Source organism: Accipiter gentilis, chromosome 31 (genome assembly GCF_929443795.1).
Source record: "Accipiter gentilis chromosome 31, bAccGen1.1, whole genome shotgun sequence".
Lineage (NCBI taxonomy): Eukaryota > Metazoa > Chordata > Aves > Accipitriformes > Accipitridae > Astur > Astur gentilis.
In genome coordinates, this window is record NC_064910.1 from 5,078,178 (window position 1) to 5,098,341 (window position 20,164).

General features: G+C 39.0%; 1 protein-coding gene across 2 annotated transcripts in view; it reads right to left on the reverse strand.

The window, feature by feature from the left end:
- Positions 1-20,164, reverse strand: part of NCK2 (NCK adaptor protein 2) — an 88,615-nt gene that overhangs the window by 54,492 nt on the left and 13,959 nt on the right. For both annotated transcript variants that reach the window (XM_049834222.1, XM_049834223.1), the window contains one exon: positions 313-384. The gene's annotated coding sequence lies outside the window, so the exon portion shown is untranslated. The remainder of the gene's footprint in view (positions 1-312; positions 385-20,164) is intronic.

Sequence of the window (20,164 nt, forward strand, 5' to 3'; positions counted from 1 at the left end):
GGAAAACGTCCCAAGTCAAAGCAGTAGGTAAAGGGAGACAGGAGCCAAAAAGCAGTGGTAGCAATATCTGGTGCTTAATTAATAGTCTGAGCATATCCTTTTTTCTTGTCTTTTTCTGCAAGTAAGAGCTAAAACTGATTTGTCTCAGATCGCTGAAGGAAAAAGACTTGCTATTTAATCATCCATCCAGCAGTTTAAAAAAAAATAAAAAATTGCAAGTACTACACTGCACAGAAGCAAAAATCAAGCAATACATCCAGTTCACTCATTATCTTTAGTTATGAAAACAACCACTGAACTTGAACCACTCACCTTTGGCACACTGTTAAAAGGATCCAGGCAGTGAAAGGCAGGACTCTCCAACAAAGTTATGTACACCACTATCTGAAACAACAAACAACACTTATTTTAGTTTCAGCACTAAACTTAGAAGACCTTCAGGTAGGTAATTTAGTTTTCATACTACCAAGATCTCCTCAGAGATGCTGAAGAGCAGGCAGAATGGCTCCAACTTAAGCCACCTGTTCAGCATAAATAGAATCCATCTTCATACTTAACTTTTCTCCATGTGAATACACAGACAATCAAAACCATCTAGGAAAGAAAGTAACTACAAACCCAGCCATCACAGTACAGAGAGAAACCAATCAAGAAATGGAATTAAAAATTCAGCCCAGTTTTAGAAAGATTATGTTTTAAAAAGCACCATCATTTACTGTTTCCTTCACTTTTACATTAGTCAGTTTAACTTGCCCATACTTCCTAAGAAAAGAGAAATGCTGTTGCACATGGAAACTTGAGGTACATCAGCAAAAGCATAGCCAACAGTTTTGGGGACATGACTATTTCCACCCAGGAGGCAGTCACACACAGTTGGATGTGCAATGCAGCGGGATTACCATCACATCTAATAGCGATACTGACCCAACAAGAGAGCTCTGACAGAGGCAGTGAAACTGGGCATAGGGCTGGAGAACTCCATTAAGGGATATTCTGGCTGGATGTAAAGAAGACACGAGGGTGGCTGAGCACAGCCACGTGCCCCCTGAGAAGTGATGGACCTCTCTCCCGGGAGAGTCTCAAATTCTCCTGGACATGGCCCCAGCCTCCAGCAGTCCCTCCCAGCATCCATTCTTCTGTTAAGTATTCCTAGCCGCAAAAGTAACCTTTCAGAAGGGACTTCAAAGTCTTTAAACATTTGTTTCTTTTTTTTAATGACGCTTCTAACTCCATAGGTTGTCTGACAAATTCAGGCAGCGTAAACCCATTAAGATCCAATTCAAAGAGAAGGAAAAAATTCTGAGCGTCTTCCTGCGCTGCAGCCCCTAGCTCGTAAGGATGATATATCACAACTCCTACTCAACCTGAGGCCGCTCATGGACAAATGTTTCTGTTCAAAGTCTTCTCTGAACAGATTCCAACCAGTTGCCACTCTACAAAAGCATCCTATGAAGAAATTAAATTAAAAAGAGCAATTCATCCAATGAACCCACACATCATAACGAGGGGGGGGGGGGGGGGGAGTATATTGACAAAGGTGTAATAAATACCTTACACAGATGTTTAAATGTGAGATTTAGACTTCCACCCATTAACAAGTGGAGTAACAGAACTACTAAAACCACAGTTTGACAAACATTTAAGCACAAACATATTGTTAGGGTATAAAGCACTAGCGAATCCCTGCCCCTCAGCTCCCCAGCTGCTCACCCCTTGCTCCCCAGCAGCTGCAAGGGAAGCCAGAGCATTGCCAGCCCTCCTGAAAAACACACAAGGAAAAAAAAAAAATAAATAAATAAATAAATAAATAAACAGAGGAAGGCAAATCATGAGGCAGTGTAATTCAACCAGAAGAGCCTCCTGATCCAGTTCATCACCTGAATGAAGATATGCCTGTGAAAGCAGAGGACAGACGGGACTGGAAGGTGACCTATCCCTTTCTCTGCCAGGCTGCTGGCTGGAACGCCTGCTGCCCCACCACCCGACCTGGGTTTTCAGCTTTCTGCAGACACAGACCATGGGCAACCACACTTTGCTCTATCAATTTTCCTACCCAGTTACAGACCTTAACTGTGTTCTTGCTGAAAACTGCTCTGTATTTGAAATTATAGGACAGATATCAAGTAAATGGGAAAGATACTTTAACAAAGGAAGCAACATTAAAACCCAGAAGCAGGGCAGATCTATTTTCCTACTGGGTGAGTATTTTGTAGTACATGTTTTCCTCCTGTAAATAATGCAAGAACATTTTTAATAATAAGGGGAAAAAGTGAGAAAATAAAAGTCACTTCATTTTTTGTTACAAGATCTTCGGAACAGTACTATCTTTCCCCTTCCTACCTCACAAATCATCTACTGCCCATTACCACCCACCACTGAAGTACTGTACCAAGCTTCTGATTTCGTTTGGGGTTTTTTTTGTTTTGTTCCTTAAAAAAAACCCAACACCTCTCTCAATTACTGCTTCCACCTTCACAAATGCACGTTTGCATATAGAACTTGGGTTTGAAAGTGAGCTGAAAAACAGTACTGTTAATTGTCAATACCTGAAAAACTAACCTCATATGTGTTAGTCAACTGGAGACTAAATTGGGCAAAATAAGAGTCCAAATTCCATCTAAACACGAGCCGTGTTTATCTCAATATAACAATGCTAAGTTCCTTCTGTACAGCAAGAATGGTTTTTACTATCCCAGTTCAATTAACATACATTAAAAGTAGCTCAGAACATTAATGGTGATAGTGCAGAGTCAAAGGAAGAAAACGCACAAGAAAACCTCATTCCTATCAACACTTTGATTGAAATGAATCTCTGTTAATCTAACGCACTAACGAGCGCAAGATGCAAGACTGGTTTCTGTCCTCTCTGGGCTCAATTCCACTGCATTATGACCTCCTTTTCTATTTTTCTTCTGGTAAAAATCTTCACTTTGCTATGGAAGAGCCAGAGGAAGTTTTTTTGCTAAGAGTCACACTGAGAGTGACTTTCCCAGCAGAGTAACCAATTTCCATCACACCCCCCCACGGCCCAAAGCTTTGCTTGCAAAACGTCATGACTTGCAGAGTGACTCAAACTCAGGATGGAAACCTGGACCGCAAATAATTCACTTGTACTTTAAATATGTTCCTTGAAACAATCTTTCAGTTATAGAAGTTTAAGATCTTTCTTCTCAAAGGGCAGTAAATGGAAACAGTGGTTAGGGTTTGGGACTATCACTCCCAGGCAAAGGGTTTGCACCGTAAGTAGGTTTTTCTGGTTCTGCTGCTGTGTCCTACCAGCCAGGACTCTAGACAGCTGTATTTGATAGCAAAGCCAGGCTGGGGAATGAATAGTTAAAAACTTTGAGAGTATAAAATGCTCTCCATCAGCCTTCAAGAGCCTTGAGGCACACATGGCAAACCCTTAACGTCCACCCAAAAGACAAACTGGCATAACATTACAAAACTTGGGAAATGAAGTCAACAACTTTTTTGAAAGGCTGTAAGGCAAACAGAGGCACAGAGCTGGGCAGTTATGTCCCATGGTATCACCAGCGCCCATCACTTCAGTACCATCTAGTGTGATGTCAATTTGTCATTATCTCAATCTTAACAACAATACTACTGCAGTAATGTCAGCCCTGCTGCATCCAAAATGCCACGGTTCCTTACCACTCACGACTGCCTTCAGATCCTACGCTTACCGTGAGCCCAGAGCAGAGGAACAGAAGACGACAAGGAACAGGAATGGCAGCGTATAGGAATTGGATGAACATGTGATCACAAACATGCAAGGCAGAAAGACAAATTTGTCTATGTCTGAACAGCAACCTCAGTTGCTCTCGTTTGTTTTCTCCATCAAGGCCTTCCAAACACAAGGACTATACGCATGCCACAGTGAAAAGCACTTTTGAATAGTCAGAAATAAAAGTTTGAACCTGATGCTTGCCAACAAGCACCAGAAGATAAATATCAGTAACTTCTAATATAATAAGCACTTTAACTGTATAATCTTTAAAGATTACAACCTTAAGAATAAATTAGCAGTCTTGTAATGATTACAAGTAACATCCAAAGTTATTAACCACCTTTCTTTTCACTAATAATAGCTCTAATGTGCCCCATTCTCTTTATCCCCATGGCTAAAATCCAGATTCAGCCTTACAATGACTATTTCAATGACAATTCTCTCAGGCTTTCTTCCCAACACCCAACCACCTCCTATTTAAATTCTGACATGAAATAGCTAAAATAATCTCTTTGATACTTAATATGCTAATACACAAGAATGACCCAACCATAAACCTGTATTGCACAGAGTGGGTATTTCAACTCCAATGGTAAGGCATTCAAGTGACTTCGATAACTATGATAAAATTCAACAATTGACATATTACTGGTGACCTTCTGGATAACAAGTGAAAAGCATCACATTAATACAAATTCTCCTCTGGAGAAGATCATGCTGGCAATCTGCCAGTTCATTACACCATCTAGCTCCACTCCCAACATTAAATATTGCCTTCCTTTGTAATTGCCTGAAATATACTGGAGCAATTGCAGGTAACCACTTTGGGCTATTAAAGTATTCCATTAAGACTTCTCCATTAGGCAGATATTTCAAATGAAGTTACATCAAAATAGGCTATGTTCAAAATATTTTAACTATGCAGACAATTGGGCAAGCACAATCCAGTTCCACGGAGAGGCAGACAGATCAGCCTAAGCACTCAAAAGCTCAGTGCCTGAATTTGCTTAAAGGAAAAAGAAATCCACCAAGTTTATTCAAGACTCTAGTATATGCTTAGTATTTTAACCTCCTAGTCATATATATCCTCATCGAACTCACTTAATATTACCTTCTCCTAAAGCTAAGAAAATGGTAATGTTAAAATACACAACTATTCTTTAACTTGGGTAAGTCAAGGCATCCATTGAATACTACATTTTAAAAACTAATGAAAGATTGGCAGGAAACAAAGAACTGGATTTGCATTGTACTTAAGGTTTCAAAAAGGCAGCAAACTGCAATGTTGCATTACAATGGGTATAACATTCTGAAAACAAACAAAAAAATTAAAATCCTTTCAAGCTATATACTCTACACAACTACGCTTTTCTTCTCTTAAGATTGCGGTTCCTTAACCGCAAGGAAGCAAGTGAAATGGGGCACAAGAACAGGTTCACTGCCTTGCATGCAGAAAAGACTGCCAGATTCTTAAAACGTTGGAAAAGATTTAAGCCTGTATGCCAGCTGTGAAAATGAGCCTAGTTCCTGAAGCAAAGACGAACTTCTGTGTTTAAATGGGCTTTTTTTAAGCGGTCCAGGTCTGGAGCCATCACCAGAGGCTGTAAGAGTTAGCCTACAAAATTCAGTTCTCTTCTGAACAGTGCACGGGCAGCAGGTTGTGTATCTTCCCTGCGCTCCTATCTGGCATGTGAGAGCTGTAGTACACCTCCCGACCACGCTGTCTGTATCAAAGAGAAAGCGATCAGACATGTATCACTGCTCACTCAAAAAACTTTTTTTTTTTTTTTTTCTCTTAACAAACATATACTCAGAGGGAGAGGTAGGGAGAAGAACACAGCTAGAGAAAGTGTGCAATGGCTCACACTTTAACGACATGCAATGAAAGAGGCTATGCTGACGTGTATTCCCATTTAACTCCTGCAGTCGAATGCATATCTCCTGGAGACTCTGGTGTATATACGATACGTTTATCAAAAACCAAGACCATTTTTTATGACTACTTGCATAACCACCAACTCCCAATCTACTCGTGAAACACAAGTAGCTGATTCTCTAAATGATATCAACATTTAAAATAAATACTGTATTTCAGAAACCAACTTCCAGTGTCAGCTTCCTCTGTAGTTGCAATCCAAATACATGCATGACTAGCATCTTTTTAAACTGGAAATAATGAGGAGAGTTACATCTGTTCATGACTGCATCTGCTAAGAATTCTACTATATATATTGTACAGATTTACACTACTTTCTTAAGAGGAATCACATGCTTCTTACATTCTCTCAGCTAGAAGTTTCCCCCAAAAGTCTGAGCTATTAAAAAACCTAATACTGATACCAAATTACTAACTAAACTCACTGTGATATGCAAATTTTTTAATTCTTGGCTTAAGCAGGATTTTCCATCTTGATACTTACTGATACTGACCTAATTCAAATTAGATTATGCTGAGCTGCAAACACTTCCAGGGTAGTCCCTGAATGAGAAAAAGAAAAAACCCACAAAGTAGAGCAGAGAAATCATGAACGGGAAGCCGGGAAGCCTGCCCCCAGCAAGGGGGACAAACTCTTTGAGAGGACATGTAATACTGCAGTCTCAAAAATAAACAAAAAAACCCACACACCTGTTTTTCAGACTGATAATCAAGCATCAAAATAAATGCAAGCTGTGTTCAGTCTCCGAAAGCTGAAGGAGGCTCACAACAAAGGTACTGTGACACCAAAACAGCCTCGGGTTTTTTAAGCATTCGTATTCAAGAGCCATCTGTGAAAGGTGAAGTAGTTCAAACTCCATTTTATCTCAATTCCCCTATTTTTTCTTTTCTATTTACAATACAGAACAGGAACTCACAATCTTTCTAATTTTCCTTATTAAGGGTTTACCAGCTGGCTATGTAAGCACACGCATAAATATCCCTAAAGCCCACACAGGAGAAGCAACAAAGGTCTTTCTTGATATGCTTAGGACAGCTCTAAGCACCTCAAGAACCCTTACAAATGTATGCTGAAAGACCTGAATTACCAATTATAATTGCAGATAGATAAGCAGAAACGGAACTATACTTACCAAGGCTGTTCTTAAACTTTGTCTCGCATTATCTTTAAGGAAAGGAAAGGATTAGACTTCAACCTTATGTAGTGCTTAACTAAGCAAGCTTCTCAGGCCATGGTTTGAACATGAGATAATTATTTTGGTTTCCTTAGCAGGATACCTTGTCATTCAAATTGCAGATTTCATTTTTAGAAACATCCTAGCATTTATAGTTGGATAACTTTCTTCAGCACTTTAGAAATTAGTATTTTGTATATACAGTTTAATAATGCATTCCAGTGGAACTTTAGCCTTTTTCTGATTGATACTTTATTGTTTGTAAAAACTGCACAATGACAATCTTTTCCATTCAGTAAAATCAGCTCAGAATCTTTGAGGAACCAAGTGGTTAACAACTCATCAGCCCAAGCAGCTCCTTCACAAATCTATTTTTCCTATTGCATCTTTGCCATTAAAATGTTTTACATAAAGACATATACGACCCACCAAACCATATCAGTTCTTCCGAACCTCTCTACTAGAGTCAGAGCTTTTAATTCAGTACTTGTGAATTTCAGGGCTGTGAAAGATGACTACAAACATCTTATTAATATACTCTTTACAGTAATCTAGTAATCTGCACGTGTAAATTACTGAAAATGCACACCCCCACTGGAAAAGAAGTGAAACCCACAGATTCCGATGAATTAGCTACCACAGAAGGATGCAACACTAACTCACTCTCAGAGAAACACTAGGCCTCTAGAGACGCCTGGTTACCACTCTTGGCTAGGGAGACTAATGTTTAAAATAAGCAAATAAATCTCACATCTACACAGTTAGAGAAGATTTGCTTTGGAGTGAGATGTAACAGAAAATGGGTTGTAACAGGGGCTACAGATCACTAACACAGTAGAGTCAAGTAAGGCAGACTTAGCCCATTGGCAATTCAAAGTTAAAGGCTGGCTGCAACCTTTACTATAGCTCCTGTTCTGGTATAGTCCAAAGAAAATCTTTCCTATGCGTACATTCAACGCAGCATTGTCTGAATTTGAAATAATAGTGCCACTACTGTCTCAGTGCTAAAATATACAGATAAGGTGATTTTAAGAGGGATAGATTAAGGTCCATGGTTGTCTTTGAAACCACCAGGCAGACAGAAGGAGTTGGAGGAAATGCACAGAGCAGATCCTGACTGACATCTTCAAGGAAAACATTGTCAGAAACTTCTTGATAACTCTCAAACTGCCAAGTGGCAACTTGATATGTTACGCCAATAGAACAAGACCTGGTCTGGGCACTCCTCACCTGCTGTAAAAGCTGTCATCACCAACAGCTGCAGCGATCACTCCCTGCGCCTGAGCCTGTTTGCTCAGGGTGTTTCTGGGTTTTACCCTGCCTCCAGGTGCAGAGCTACTGGGTATAAAAAGATGCTGTAGGCATTACTGTCCAAGTAGAGTAATCTTATTCTGAAGAGTAAGCAAGCTCTGCCCTATTCCGTTCAGGCAAACTGCATCTGAAGTACTGTCAGCATAAATGAGCGCCATTTCATATCTAAGGGATGGTAGAAAGAAGTCCAGGCATCTTGGCCCTCAGGTGAAGAAATCTATAATGACTTCAGCTGAGGGAGCAAGTTGAAAAAATCTCTCCCAACCACCACCAGCAGAAAGAGTAGATAGATTTACTGTTTATTCAAACTTGGTATTTCATTTACAGCGTTGAAAAGCACAGGGCTGCAAACTCACACAAACATAAACTGGAACACATTAGTAAATTGAGGGAGGGGAAAAAAAGCAATGACCACAACACAAAATCCCTTACTAAAACTGGAATATGCTCAAACGGTACCTGGTGTTAGTATTCAGTAAAGCACTGCTAGAAATGATCTTCCCTGGGAGGAGCAAGACATTTTTGTCCCAACATATTTGTATATCAAAGGCTGGGAAAAAACAGCATTCCAGATTTAAAGTTTTTCTGAGCCTCCTCTGATGACCCCACTGAAGAAAAACAACAAGCTTCATGCAGTTCAAGTACAAAACTACCACAACGAGGGGTTCACAACTAAGACCCAAAGGTAAGTGGAAGACAAACACTTAGAACCTGGAAGTGGCCTTGGTTCCTACAGGACTTGGTAGGTAGTAGACGCTAGTCAGTGACGTGTGGGGTACCGCGACCGTCCTCTTTGGACATGGCAGAATGGCAGTCCCTAAAGTCTGCACCTTCAATGTGCAGGTCAAAACAAAATGGCTAGGTTCCTCAGATCCACAAAAAGGAACCAACGCCTGAGTTGCCAGGATTGCTACTTCCCAAGAACGGGGAGTCCCCCAAAACACCTCCTTTTTCTTCCAAGTTAATCACCAGAAACTGTTGAAGTAGTTTTTGCCTGAACTGCCCCATAAACTTTGCTTTGGGTTGACAACAAGAAGTGAAATGTTAACACAGGTTTGGTTCCACAACAGCATACAGCAGCCCTAGCCACAGGCGCTGCTGTTATTGCTGTTTGAAAGATAACTAGATATTCCAAAATCTTGTAATACCCAAATAAAATTTGGCAACAGCCTACCTTCTGAGGTTTTCAGAACTGATTTTCTCCCTTTCATGTCTTGTACACATTTGATGGTGTCTTATTCTACTCATTTTAATCACGCCAATTCAATGGCAGACTACAAATGAAAATGCAATAGAAACATTGCAGGCCCTGTAACAATAGTCAAAACAAAGATTTCCTATGGCAGCTGTCAAATTAATGACATCTCCAAAGCTATCTAAATACAGTATCTGGGCAGAAATCCAATCATGTCAATTCTTTGTGAATACCCCAAAAGAAAGTCCTACTGGGGTTAGAAGTGGAAATAATTTTAAGTGCAGATTAGCTACATAAGCAGCTCCACACTTGAAACCAGAACAAGGGAACAAAATCCTAAAGGCATGACATTTATCTGGACACAAGGGAGAGGGGAAAAAGAACTGTTACACATCTGGCAAAAGGTCAAAGCCAATTATCTTGTCGAAATTTGCCCCCCAAGATAATAGCTTCCACATTCACTTCTTCAAAAAAAAGATGTATTGACTCCAGTAATTAAAAAGATTTCTGTCTACCTCTACATCCTCCAGTACTGCTTTGGTTTTTCCAAAACTTCTTTTTCCCAACAAAATATTAACAGCAGTAGTAGAACATGCCAACTTCCTAGAAGCACAAACTAAATTTATCTAAAACCTACATAAAAGAAAATAATATTCTCCCTCACTTAAATATTAGGCAGCAGTGACAAATGGTATTCAGGGCTTTTAATTCAAGAGTATGATTTCTTGCTGCTTTTGCTTCTTCCCTTAAACCATTGTAACCACTGGTTTCCCTTTTGCCTTGGAAGTGTCTGTGTAACTGCTTAATTATGTGGCAAATTCAGTTTGCTGAACCTTGCCACAAGATTCTGCTTATTTGTGGTTTTAAAACAAGACAACGATCAAGGTGGGGGGAAAAACAGCATTTTAATTCAACAAAGAAAAGAATACAAGGATTGTTGTTTTCTTTCTTTGCAGGCATATTAAAGTAACTGCTTTTGAAGCTACAGATAAAATTATCTGTTTTTTAAATTAAACTATTCAAGAGTGCTACAAAACTGAAGAAAAACCTGCGCGTGCCAAATAACTGAAGTAATATATATTGGTTAGTAACTACATTCTAACTAGAAATGTTTATCTCTATTACGAATAGATAAATAAACCTTTAAATAAATATAAGTGAATGATGATGAAAAATAGCAGGCTCAGACAAGTTTCTAACCCCGATCTGCCCGTATACTGGAGAGAACACTTTCAAAGCTAAGGATATAACTCACTGTACACATATTGTGAGTGCTTCTGCTATCAACACACTATCAAATTCTGGAGAGAGTAAAGCATTCATTATGAATGGGCCTATATTTAGGATTGCACATTCCAGGCTGTGCTTCTTACACCAAGGCTCACACAGTTAGAGGTGGGGGTTTTTCTTGTTGTTGGGTTGCTGTTTTGTGTTTGGTTTTTTTTTCCTGAGCACAGTCATTAGGGATATTCAGAAAAGTCTGAAAATAAGAAGCATTTTTGGCCTAGAGCGTACAGCTAATTCAAAGAGAAATTCAAAGTGGGTAATACGCAAATGCAGAGTTGCACTCCAGAACTCCAGGTAGCCTTAATTCAAAGCAGTACCAATGAAGACCAGCTACCATCTTCACCCGCTCCGTGCATTTAACCTCAAAATCATTTCTAGAGGCATGCACAGAGATCCCTTTGCAAGCCAGCAATTTTGGATATTACCAGTTTGGACCAAATTCAAATCAGTAACCCACCACATTTTCTGATGTTAAAGCATAACTTAAAATATCAGACAAAATAATTTTAACTAAACTTGATAATAATATACTTTACTGTGAGTGTTTTCTTACAATGAAAATACACACAGTTTACTTAAAATAGCTTCCAATTGAACCATGCAGTCAACGAGGCTGCCAGAAATGTTCTGGCAATGCCTAGAACAAATTTCTTCAGCTTCATTTTTTTTTTCTTTTTAAGTTTAAGAATATATACAAGGAATCCATTTGTTGCCAGTTCTTTATTAGAAGAGATTTCATTTTTGCATTTGCTCTCTGGAACGCACTGAACACAGTACCATGAATCCTCCTTTATGTCACACAGGCACTGCAAATCCAATTACTACTCTATTAGGTCTCATTTAAATCCCATACGGTATGACAATAAACTAAACGAAATGAGCATCAGCACGTTTTTCAACCATCTTTACAGTATGACATAGATGGCAATCACAGCTTAATAAAATTTCATTTACAAGGAAGGTAGCTCTGAATTTTCTCTTTCTCTGCCAGGCATTTCAGGGATACTTGGAAAATGCTCCTTCTTCCCACCCACCCTTGAAGAAGCCAGTTGGCCATCACTATTTCATGCTTCTCAAACACCTGAGCCTTCTGCCTGTAGCACTGAAGTTTGTCCTGGTGCTCCATGCTTAAAAGTACATGCAAACCCTACCAACCACCACCTAGTGAATTCAACATTTACTCCCCAAAGTGTCACAGTCGGGTTTGGTTTTTTGGTTGTGGGGTTTGGTTTGGTTTTGGGGTTTTTTTTGTGGGTTTTTTTTGTTGGGGTTTTTTTTTTTGGGGGGGGGGATAAATTTCCCAGGCAAGGAACCCTTTGACACAGGGTAACATCAGGTTGGGAAGCAGGGAGGGGAGAGTGAAAGAAAACCCCACCAGCCTGAAGGGTACTAAAAAGATGATGGCCTTTTTCAGTAAGCTCTCATCCTATCTGGATATAAAAAAAACCTATCGTTGCTAAATATTGCAAAGTAAATTTGCACAACTTTCAGAAGCTCTGAATACCTCACCACTTCAGTGGAGTTAATTTATGCATATATTATAATCATGTCGCCTCTACCTTCATTACAATATTTCCCAAGCTTGTGTCACTACCCAGCGACTACTGTTTACAGATGTCCAGGACTGGCCTTTCTTTTGGGAATGCAAAAAAAACCCAAAGAAAACAAACAAAAAAATCCCTCATTTGTAGTAAGCAGTCGCCACAGTCAAAGCTTTCTCTGAAGGATGCATAAGAGCCTTGTTGAATAGCTGTTTCTTAATAGCTGACCCAACTAAATCATCTTCCTCATGCAGGCTAGAAATCAAAATGTCATGCTGACATTTAAACACATGGTCTGTTGTTAAAGCACAAAAGCCAGGAAAACATATGCTGTCCACTTTCAAACACAGTCCCCAGACACTTTCTTGTTAGGACAGAAAGGTTCAAAGTTTCAAGAACTTCAAATACTTCAGTCATTCCATTAAACAAATTTATTTATAATTTTATTAATTTTTGTCCTTTACATGCCTACTACCAATAGTCAGTAAAACCATGAGAAATAGGTAAGTTCCAGGTTGAGGGAGAGAGGATGTTGATGGGGGGAAGGGAGAGTAATTAAGTCATTTCAAGGTTTGTGCTCCAATTCTGCAATTAGAATGGGAAGATTTGGTCCAAAGCTTTCTCTGTGCAGAGATTATAAAGACAGTAACATTACTGATTTTTTTCCCTTTTGCTAGAAAAGGAATCAAAAGGCAGAGGCATTTTTCCATGCATATTACTCAATCACATGGTCTTTTCTAGTGTATTTCCATGGGCTGCTTCTGCATGCTCTTTAAAACACCTTCACCAGTGCTTTGCCTATCTTTTGCTCCCATTTAAGTCTTTCCCGTTTAGCTTCACCTTATATCTAAAACCATGAGCAGGCCACATTAGGGAACAACAAAAGCCAAAACCCACAGACCCTGAATTAACTCTGCCTGCAACTTTGAGCAACATAACAGACTTTAAGGAACATAAGCTTCGCTTACAAAAATACGAAGATGCCAGCTTCATGATCCAAATGTCTTTGCCTGAAAATGAAGCTAAGAGTATCACCTCTTCGTTTTTAAAGCTAATAAAGAACTGAAAACACTAAATTGTACTTGTAAACTTAAAAAATTTTCAAAATTCTGGTTTACCTTCAAGGAGGGGGAACAATTTCTCCTCCTTTCTACAGGATTTTAATTATATTTGCTTTCATTGTATTTCACCATTCCTTTCAGTAAGTTATGATGGCAAATACAGTTCCTACAACAAGAACTTATCCTCTAGGGAAGTTACACCTCTTGAGCTGCAAAAGAGCACAAACTTCCCACATGCTTCAGAACACAAAGCCTATTTCCATGAAACCTAAGAGTAACAGTCTCAGAAACCCACTGTCAATTGCTAAAGCTTACACACAATTTTTCTTCAAAAAGTCAGTTACAGCAACCTTCCATTTAAATCAGCGATATCACAGATGCCACAAATGCCTTCTTCTTGACAAATATAAAGTAACAGTTCCAGTAAAAATGAAGAATTTTCAAAACTGGAGCCTAAATACAGACTACAAACATATCAAGTGCTTACATTATAGCTACTGTATTTTTAGAAGCACTAGGTACCTTAAGAAAGCAGTTCAACAAGCTTCAAGTTCTTAGCACATTTGACATATGGTAGCAAAAAAATTACAGAAAAAAAAAAAAAAATCAGTCCAGGAACAGACATCCTGTGCAAACAGGATTCAAAATTCTGGTGATGGTCCAATAGTCAGAAATAAACATACCACAGTGAAGCAATACCAAGGACAAAAAGCATGATGCATCATCTAGTACTGGTTCTGCCCCTTATGGGGTACACCATTAATTCAATCCTTTGCCAAAAAACAATTCTTACCTTACATTTTCCTAACTTGTAGCAACTTCACATGTGTAAGCTTACTTGTTTGACTAGAATTACCTTACCCTTCCTGCATTAATGAGCTCAAGAAGGGTCAATCAATATTCAGCATTTCAAAATACACATGGAACAAAGCAACTTGGGTCTACTTATTTTTATTACAGATTACTGTCTCACTTTGTGAGATGCCAAGGGAAACAGAGGACAGGAAAAAAAGCGACCCTCCAGAGCACGTACCAACCAAAATGCCCTAGTATGGGCTTTTATGCCTATTACTATGCCTAGTGATCACTAATGCAGTTCTGAAGAACAGAGTGTTGCACTTATAAACTGCAAAGCTAAATGTTACACGCTTTGCATAACTTATGTTTCAGAAGCCAATTTTGTCTTTGCCACCTAAAAAAAAGCTGGCTGGCTTCACCACAGAAACATGACTCCTCTTTTCTGCAGAATACAACCTGATGGGAGCTTCAAATGAGCACACTGGGTCTGAGAACCAAACTCAAAGCCATCAGAGAGCAAAAACGCCTCCTGTTTGAGTAAAGCTTCAGATTCTTGCAGGAAGGATCACCTCAAAGGAGGGTGGTATTGTTTCTTCTTCCAGCCTTTTAATATACCCACAGGCAAAAAAACTTCTCTTTCCCATCAATGCTCTCCCCAGAGCTGCGAGGCAGGAGGACTGCCTGGACCTGCTACTTGACGAAGAGTTACGCTGGCAAGCAGAAAAGTAATCCGACATAAACACCAGCTTTAAAAAGTTCTTGGCACATGTTAGTCAAATTAAAGAATGAGCCATCAGACTAATACACACACATCCACAAACTCTGAAGGCATCTTGTGTACCTACACAAAAGCTTTCCTGGAAAACAGAATGAGACTGTGGGGTCCTCAAAAATCAACAACAGGACTTCTGTAATTCTCCACAGGGCAGGATTTCCCCCACAACTCAAAAGACTGACTCACGTTAATTACCACCAAATGTTACGAAACAATTCTTCCAAAAAAAAAAAAAAAACAAAAAAAAAAAAACAACACCCCAAAAACACGTCTCAAAACAAAACAAAAAACCACCCCACACACCTATGGTTTCAAAGAAAACTTGCAGAACTATAAGTATGTGTAAATTGATGGCCTGAGGACAGCATGAGTTCCGCTTCAGGTCTACAGAGCTTCTCCAAACAGTACCAACATGTAAAGGAGAGTACAAATCTACCAGGGATCCTGGTTGCTAGACCACACTATGGCATCTTCATTACTGCCATTACCTGCAATATCTAGATTAAAGCTTGGATGGGCATACAATCACAACTTAATTTTATTGCAGAAAGATGTGCCAAATTGCCCCTCACTGGTGTCTTCAAAAGGAGAGCTTGGATAGCAGATGTAGTCTTTTAGTAAGCGGCTGGTAAAGACTCCATGCCTTGCATACAATACGGAGCAGGAGGCTGGTGTGATAACTCACATGAGAAGGTTGAGCACTGCAAAAGCAGAGGAAGAAAACAGGACAAGAGCAGCCAAAACGTAAGAGGAAAAACACAGAGACATGCAGAAAGATTTTACGCAATTAGCAATTCCCTGCACAGACAGGGAAGGAAAAATACACACACAAGAGCTATGCAGAGTTTAGTTTTCTTAATTAAGCTGACGACAAACCATCAGTTATAACAGATTCTTTTAAAGTATTCAGAACCATTTGACAGAAAATAAGGGTTGGCTCGTAATAGGATGTCTGTACCTAGGCTTTCTGATACATTGAAATTTCAGAGATAATAAATTTAAGGAAATTTATAAACAGTAAAGGAAATAGACCATCTACACTGAGTACACACCAAAAGATCTCAGGTTTTAGTTAAGGTTTTGTATTTAACAGCTTAAACTCTAATCCTGAAAGCTAAAATAAAACACCAGTGAATTTGAACCAGTCTTTCAGAACTAGAAGAACTGCAGAGATTTTTGTTGTTAATTCTGACCCAAGTCAAAGACACAAGATGAAAAGGTTCAGCGTACAGGGATTCTTCAAATGTCTGACTACTTGTTCATTTTGTGATTTTTCAAAGTTTCCTTCCAAAGTTTCTTTAAAGATGTGAATACACACAGCATTTCTAGAGAAAGTGGGACAAGAGTTTTCAAATGAAGATATGAAGAAAGAGGCCTAACTAACAAATCCACTAATACTCCTCTTAAAACATTTCAAAACCAGTTTCTATACAGATGGAAATTTGACAAGCGTGTTACCATTCTGACACTGAACACTATGCCTAAAAGTTGTTTTCTGTGGAAAACAGGTAAAGCTAAAAACTCTGAAGTGTCTTTCATTTTATTCCTACCAAAAAAAACAGAAGTTGGATTTCAGAAATGCCAAATCCTTGATCACAAATAAACATTACATTGAGTACATGCTTACTGCTACATATGGTATTACAGAATTTCAAGAGCAAAGAACAATGTCCTAGGGGTTTTTTATTTATACTCCGGAAGTCTTTAAGTGGAGTACAGATATCAACTGAGATTCTGTTAAAAAAGAAGTTTGCTTTAATTATTAAAAAAAAAAATCCCTTGTCTCAGAAAGAGGAAGATCATTTGAAGATGGATTTTTTAAAAAAAAAAAAAAAAAAAAAAAATTATATAGTCTTCCCCTCCTAGAAATCTCCCTGAATTTTCAGACAGTTACTCATTGGCCCCCACAAAAGAACATGCTCTCAGCATCAGGAACCCCCCCACCCTGTGCCCGTTCATGTTCCTGACCATGATTTCTAACAGGGGAGAGCTGCCCCATGGCCCGGAGCAGAAACACACACATCCAGATCCCAAGTGCAGCTCCTGGCCCTCCTGCCTGCCACCGGTGATTGACTCTCACCAGAAGATCCATCCTTGCCAAACTGATTTATTAATTAAGAGTGGCTTAATGAATCGGTGTTTTCCAGGAGGAAGGAAAACATTTTTCCACCAGAAGGCTGTGTGACTAAGAACATCAGAAATGTCGGTAATTATAAAAACACATGTAAAACTGCAGCTTTACATCACTGAATACCATCCCTTCGCTGTCACATTTTTATTGCAACTGGAGTGCACAACACACGCTTTCATTCAAGGTCAGAAACAGCAATTAATGGGTACATGGCAAGTTCAACTGAACTATGGAGATAATCTAACATGGAGGAAACTCACGACCTTATCAAAAGCCTTGGGGTTTCATACGAATCAAAGAGCATAAGGGCTGTGGGTTGGAAGTGGTTATGAACAATTACCGTATCAAGGTACAACACTTTTTAAAAGAAAAATTTAGGGAAATGATTTAGTAGAGTAACATGATTTCCCCTGTGAACTCTCTCTTATTGCTACAGGAAGACAGAATTAATTTTAACAAATTCTACCAGTTAAGCAACTACTAATCACTCAAATTATGTATGTCACAAGTTTCCCCCCCCCCCCTCTTTCTGTATGAAGAAAATTTCAAAATTCATTCTTTGATTCTGAAGAAAACTCACAGAATCTGTGTAAGCTTATATGAGCACAACTAACCTTAATAAGGAACTACCTTATTACTTTACCCTTTGCAAGGAGATGTTTTTTTCTAACCAAAACCTGACAAAAGTTCCCCAAACATCTTTTCTGCATTTAAAAAGTTTTCATAGAGTCTCCAGGATTAAAAATAACCCTGGTACAAATATCTCCAGTAATGCCTCCTCAGCTTTTACTAACCAACAAAAGCTTAAGAAATCTGCACATGAAGTACAATCAATACAGAACCTTTTAAGGAGACACAGCATATATAAAAATAACAGTTCAACAATACTTAAGAATTAAGTTCAGGCATTAAAGCCTGAGAGAGAGGGTTAGGCACAAAAAGGGTTGGAAATGAAGGATTGAAAATGGTAACAGAGTTGCCAGCAGCAAAAGGATGCTCAGTATTTCTTAGCATCTCCCAGAATAAACACAGTGGCACGTAAACTGACAGACCTGCTGAAATTAGTGCGTATTTTGAAACATAAATTACATCTATACCTTGCTGCATTAGGACAGCAGCTCAGAAATAAGCATGCAATCCCTCCAGCAGGATTTACTTCAAAGCTTCCCCCCCTCCTCTACCTACAGAGCTCAGCAATAGATAAAATTGAGAATGTGGTTTTCATTCATTTCTTCCAGGCACTCTAAAATTCACATATGCACCTCGGAGTGGCTTGAAATCTGGCGTGCCATATGGCAGTGCATTTGTCATTTCCAGAAATATGTTGAATATGGGTTCCAGAGATATAAAGCCCCAATAAAAAAAATTAAAAAAAAAAAAAAAAAAAAGACAGCTCCTGAAGCCAACAGGTTCTGCTCAAACGCCACCAACTTTATACTACATGCAACTAGAGAGCCTGGGCTTTGATCAGGCTTCAAAGAACCTCTTCATTTGCCCCAGAAAATGAATCTGATGCCTTAGCTTGTGGAGGCTCATTTCCCTACCGTTTTGCAACTCTGTAAAGTTATTTACAATTGCCTTAAGTGAGACTGAAGTAGAAATAATACATCAACATCAATACTAGAATTACACAAACACGTTGTACTTGGAGCACCAAATAAATGATTTACAAGCTGCAAAACAGCGGTGAATCAGGATCAAGAGTTTTATGGCTATTTCAGTGTGATCCAACTGAAGAAGAAATAATTACTTCTTCCTATTCCTGCATACAGAGCTTAATGGTGCACATTATGAAGAAACGTTCAAAAAAAAAAACCCCACCAGAACAATTAGCAAACAGATTTTTTTTTTTTTTTTTTTTTAAACCTGAAAAAGAAATAAGGCTCTCCTTCTGGCTGGAATATTAGCAGAGTCTCCAAACTCAGCAAATCAGACTGAGATTTTAAAAAAAAAAAAAAAAAAAAAAAAATTGGTGGAGCTGACCTAAACACCTTGCTGTTGGCAAAATGAGCAAGTCCTGTGCTGTAGGTAGAAAGCAACTAATTCATCCTTCTACTACAATTTCTACTTTCCAAGGTCATCTACTTCCCACTATTTGCAGTCTGTGATGAAATGATCCTTTTTCTTTTTCTAAGAAAGAAAACGTTGATTAGCAAGCAGCAATCAAATGACATTACATGACCAGAACAACTTTCCCCCCCTTTTTTTTTTTCTCCTTTCCCCCTTCCAAGGCTGGAATCACAAAACATGATCTTTTCTGACACAGATACAGAGAAAGAGAAACAGAGAATAATTCACCTTTCTGCTGGCACGCTCAGTTTTACCTTCCTCTCTTTTCTCCTCACCTTGCCTCTTGAAACTATGTTATCTTAGCACACATCTTTTTACCCCAAGGACAAAAATTAACAGCAAGTAGTAACTCTGTTGACAAGAACTGCTTTGGGGGTAGTACTTTATTTTGAAACACACACAGAAATCAAGAAAAATCTTACTCCAGAGGGTTGGATCCTAGAGTCTCTGAAGAACTTCCTGTGTGCATATTCCATAGCAAAATTTGTTTTCAAGACAGTGTGTGTATACAATTTATCCAGCATGGGGAGGTGAGCAGCAAGACTGCAAGAAAGTACAGGTGATTCTGTAATCAGAGTCTAATCCAGACCTACTGCAAGGTTTCTAGATATAAGGAAGAAAATCAAGAGCATTTTCGCCCTAACTGGGAGAGAATACTTGCAAGCACCAAAAAAAAAAAAAAAACAAAAAAAAAAAAACAAACAAACAAAAAAACAAACAAAAAAAAAAAACACCACTTACGGCAGCAGCAACTGGGATATTTAACATAGCACAGACATTGTTCCACTATACTAATCAATCATGTTCATCCAAGACCAGGATCCATTCAGCTGCTCCAGCTGATGAGTGTTTCAGCCATCCAGAGACAAGACTACCGCGTATCTGCCAGTCACATCTCCTAATGACGACAGCATATCTGCTCATTCTGCTAGAGGCAGTGGGCTTCAAGAAAGCCAGGGCTTTTTCCCCAGGCTTAACAAGCACAGAGCTGCCAGCCGCTGGTGTTGCCATCTAGGGAAGCTATTCCTAGAAAAGCAAGAAAAACGTGTGGGCTGAGCTGGAAAGACAATGTAGAAACTAAAGCAAGCAGAAGAGTCCTCTGTAACAAAGAGGTAAGGAAAATCCCCATGTCTGATAAGATTTAGGTTGATGAGCAG